The sequence below is a fragment of the Mus pahari genome, chromosome 3 (assembly GCF_900095145.1).
Source record: "Mus pahari chromosome 3, PAHARI_EIJ_v1.1, whole genome shotgun sequence".
NCBI classification, from domain to species: Eukaryota; Metazoa; Chordata; class Mammalia; order Rodentia; family Muridae; genus Mus; species Mus pahari.
Window position 1 is genome coordinate 66575833 of NC_034592.1, and position 5434 is coordinate 66581266.

Here is a 5434-nt window from a genome sequence, read left to right on the forward strand (position 1 = left end):
CTCAGCCCGTTTATCCTTCATGTAGAGGAAGGCTACTGATTTGTTTGAGTTAATTTTATATCCAGCTACTGCACTGGAGCTGTTTGTCAGGTTTAGGAGTTCGCTGGTGGACTTTTTAGGATCACTTATGTATACCATCATATTATCTGCAAATAATGTTATTTTGACTTCTTCCTTACCAATTTGTATTCCCTTGATTTCCTTTTGTTGTCGAATTGCTCTGGCTAGGACTTCAAGTACTATATTGCATAGATAGGGAGAAAGTGGGCAGCCTTGTCTAGTCTGGGACAGGGTCTGTCCCAGAAACTGTGTTGCTTCTGTCTGTCCCAGAAGCTGTGTAACTTCTGCAGTCCGTCCTCTCACCGACGTTGACTGGAGCCTGGGCGACCCGGAACAAAGATAGTTCCCTTACCAGCTCAGGCAGTGAGAGCCCTCCTGCACAACTTTATTTCTTTTCTCTTGTCTTTTATACCTTCTTAGACAAAAAGTTCTTCAGAAAATTACCTCAGAGATAAAAAGTTACATAGAATGAGAGTTCCAGAAGGATGTTGATATTAAGTCCAAAGCAGTGTTTCATCATCATATACTCATTAAAAGTTCAAAGCGACAGGTTTTACATGGCCTTGCTTTATCACAGTGCACACCTGGGACTTTATACTTAGACCTAAATGCTTTTCCTTGATCACAAAATTATCCCCAGTCTATTTTTCCTTTTAGTGTAATTATGAAAGCTCATTGTGTTTCTTATTATGCAGCCTTTACTTACTATTCTGAGGAGTGGGCACATTCTATTCTTGATTCTAACTTTATTATATCTTTCCAGCAACTAAGACCTTCTAAAAACTTTCTTCCTAAAATTATTTGAATCACATTAGGAATTCTATAGAATCCTTGTCTATTTGTCTATGTAGCATCACCACAAGACAGCACATCTTTGTTGTTCTACAGAGATCTGCTCAAAAGGGTGGGCTAATACCTAACGATAGTTATATACTTAATAATAACAGGAAAAATATTAATAGCAAGAATGTTTCCTAAAGTGAATTTCTCCTGGGCTTTGCCTATCAGAGAAACACTATTATGGATTTTAATCCAAGGCAGACTCAGATCAGGAAGATCATCTGCTAGTTATTAGCTTCTCCTATGATGGACCCTGGCATAATATACACAATAAAATTTTATTCAGGGGTAAAGAAGAATGAAATAGCATTTGAAGAAAAAGTGTAGATGAAGTAGATGAAGGGGAATCTTAATCTAACAACATGGCTGCTCTTGCAAGGGATCATATCCAAAGACCTTCTAGGTCTGTGTGATCCTGATTAAATGACACACCTTTAATCCCTCTGACTGGAATACAGACACCTTTAATGCATACCTAAATTGCAAATAATGACATGTAATTGAGGGGCAGACAAAGTGACAAATCAGAGAAAGATTTGTTAGAATGAGTCAGAGATGGGATACACCCAACTCTCACAAGAACAAACAGGAAAGATAAGCTATTTAAGGGCAGTGTAAGAAGAGAGGTGAAGTTGAGTTTAGTTGAGTTCAATGCAGCTCAGTTGAATGCAGTTGAATTCAGTTGAGTTCAGTGCAGCTCAGTTGAATGCAGTTGAATTCAGTTGAGTTCAATGCAGCTCAGTTGAATGCAGTTGAATTCAGTTGAGTTTGGTGCAGCTCAGTTGAATGCAGTTGAGTTCAACTGAGTTTGTGCAGTTAAGTTCAGTTCCTGTCAGTTTGTGTATTCAGTGCAGTCCAGTTCATGGTGTTCAGAGGCAGTTTTCCCAAGCAGAACAATAATTCAGAAGTGGAAAGAAGCCAATTTGAACCAGTCAGCTTGGAGAGGAGTATGAGACAGAACAACTGAGATGAACCAGCCAGCAAGAGTTCAGAAAGCTAGAAAGGGTGAGTTTATTCAGCAGTCAGTCTCAAAGGCTGAAACACTCTAGGCCTAGGTCAGCAGACAGAGGGTAAGAGCTGAAGCCTTCCAGGCTCTGGTTTGCAGAATATTAGATTGTGTCGGGGCTACAAGTTTCCAGGCCTAGGCCTCAGGATAGTTACATAGAAATGCTCTGGGATTAGTCAAAGTCATGTATTCATAAATTTTGGGTACAGCTCTTATCCTTTCTTCTGAAGATAAAACCAGTATTTATAAGTAGACATCATTATATTAAGCAAACTACTACAAATTCATAATGACAACTATCACATGTTTTCTAACACATGTGAAAAAATATACATAGTATGAAAGCAGAAAGGGGTGAATGAGAAGGAGTGAATGATGAAAAGGGAGAGGCAAGAGAGAGCAAGAGCAAGAGAAGGTTCTGGAATGTATGTGACATGAAAGCAGGAGAACTACTTGGTGAGAGGAAAGAGGGCAGAAAGGAGTGGGTGGGAGAAATCACAGGGGAGGACAGTGAGGGGTAAAGTGTGTGTGTGTGTGTTATATACAATTAAGCCCATTATTTTGTATGCTAAGAAATTAATAAGAAAGGGTATGTATAATGGGGGCTGGAAAAATGGCTCAGCGGTTAAGAGTACTGACTGTTCTTCTGAAGGTCCTGAGTTCAAATGCCAGCAACCACATGGTGGCTCACAACCAACTGTAATGAGATCGGATGCCCTCTTCTGGTATGTCTGAAGCTACAGTGTGCTTACATATAATAAATAAATACATCTTTAAAAAAAAGAATAAGGATAATGAAGTATATACTTTATTTATGGCTAGAAGACTCAAATGAGAAAAATCTATGCAAAATAAAGACTGATGAGATGGCTAGGCCATTAAAGACTAAGGCTTATAATTGAAAAAGATAAGAAAATGTATATGAAATAGTATAATCTAGTGTATTGCACTTTATTAAAAGTCTAAAATTTGCATATATGTAAATAAAAATAGTGATCTACATTTACATTTCATGATCCTAAGGAACTATGTTCTGATAAATGCGATATTTGACCCTTTAAATGTTCAAATAAAATCTAAGCAAACCTTGGTATGGAGGCAGGGGCAGGCAGGCCTCTGTGAGTTCGAGGTTACCATGCTCTGAGTAGTGAGTTCCACGACAGCCAGCACCTTGTAGAGAGTCTCAGTCTCAAAAGAACAAAAAACCAGAAACAAAATCCCCCAAACGAATCAAACTAAAATAAAATCTAACATGTTTCCATGTTTTCTATATATTTATTTTTAAGATGAAACATATTTGAGTACGTTATCAGACAGTCTTAAGGTAACACTGCTTAAGGGAACAAATGGATTTTAAGTAGAACAAATGGATTGAGTAGTTTAAATTATGAAATTTTATGAGACTAATATAAAACTGTAGTTCATCATTAGTTTTCCGTGGTTCATTAGCTACAGTGCTTCAAAGCCAAATGCCACCTGGGTAAGGCTGCACTAGATTATTTTCTGTAGACTTGTCTATCTTGATAGAGTGCTGACTCTGTTATTCTTGCATCTAATGTATTCAAGTTGGCATGGATGTGAAAGACATAATTCTCATTACATGTGCTAAGCCAGGCAGCAAGGGAAACAAGCCCGACTAAATGCTTGGATTTCACCCAATGGTGCAGCAAACTAATGTTGTTTCGGAAAATGAAAACTGTGTCTGTATTTGTCAGCTCAGATACCCAGAGCTTCGGAAAAAGTCAGCAATAAATGGAGGGCACTGTTCGCTGACTTGACCTCTTTTCTTTACAAAGCACTGAGACGCAGTTCTCTGCAGATAAAAGGCGCCCATTGTTAATAACACTGTACACTTGGTGGCTTTTGCTGAAGGACACACTGCAAAACATTTTCATTTTAAGTTGATGCGCCCCCTTGGCAGCAGCAGCTAATAAACTTAGATTTAAAAAAGTAGTAGGACAGTTCCAATAGCTCTAGTAGGTCAATCACATCATTCAGAGTTAGAAAAATTGGCACTTTCCAGAACGTTACTTGTCTTTCCTTATTTTCTATAAACTTTGAATGTTATCTGTTTTTTCATATTGTAAAATTATCCCACTATATTTTTGGTTGGAATTACTTATTTGAGATCTAAGTTGGTATTGAAATAATCACTGCACAATCCAAAATTTCTATTTTTTCATGTCCTGAAAACTTTTACATCCTCGGTGAATGGTGAGGCTGATATTTATCTGTGGGTATAAGGATAGATATCTAGGTTAGTTAGGGATTATTCTGGTTTAGTAAAGCAATGGTTGAAGATTCTTCTCCATGACCTATAATTTCACTAGCTCCTGATACTTGGCTAGGTTTCCAGTACCAGGAATAATGTCCCTCTTGTTAAATGAGTCTTAAATTCGATTAGAGAGGTGTTGGTTACTACCAAGCTATGAGTACCACTATTGCGCCCTTAGGGATATCATGTCATATTGGCCATTGTTTTAGTTAATAGGCATCATAGACATGCTATAATGGAAAGTCTAAATTTGAACCCTAGGTAAAGAACTGCAGGCCACTAAGGAATTCTGAGAGCAGGAGAAGCAATTTTCTCTAGGGAGGAGTCCCAAAATTAATTATCTAATACCAAGCAAGAAACCTGAAATCATATACATATAAGTAACATTATATGCATTGAGTAGGTTGTATATGTGTATTTGTTGTAGGAATCTTTCTTTTTTTTTTTTTTTTTTTTTTTTTTAAATTAATTTTTTTTTTTTTTTTATTTTTTTTTTTTTTATTATTTTTTTTTTTTTTTTTTTTTTGGGGGGGGGTTCAAGACAGGGTTTCTCTGTGTAGCCCTGGCTGTCCTGGAACTCACTCTGTAGACCAGGCTGGCCTCAAACTCAGAAATCCGCCTGCCTCTGCCTCCCGAGTGCTGGGATTAAAGGCGTGTGCCAACACGCCTGGCTCAGGAATCTTTATTGAATAAGCACTTTAACACCACTGAGAGTGGGAGAGAGGAGATGTATTCACTAGTGGGCCAAAGCCAGGATAGCTCCTGAAAGGTCTCAGTACTAGGTTCAATTTGTACTCTCATTTTACACTCTAAAAAAATCACAAAGAGGGGCAAGGAAGGAAGGAAATCAGATTAGTCAGGTTGTTGAGAACAACAACCAATTGTCTCAGCTATTTCTCCAGGTCATTCCATTCCAGGTAGTCAGTGAAGTCATGCTGGGTAATAGACAGTATAGACAATGCTGTAAGTGAACTACTAAATTAAATCAGTAAACCAATATCTAATAATTGGCATTTCTACTCATATACATATATATGTATATATATGTATATATTAATAATTAAAGAAATATGGGGCATTAATGTAAAAGAAATCAAGAGGGTTACATGGAAAGGCTGAAGGGAGGAAAAGGAAATGGAATGTTTTTTAAAGAATCATGGATGATTTATTAGGTAATAATTTATCAAGAATGACATCACATGACAATGAGTGTATAGAAAAATCTAATATGTGAAAAAAAAAACAGGAAAATC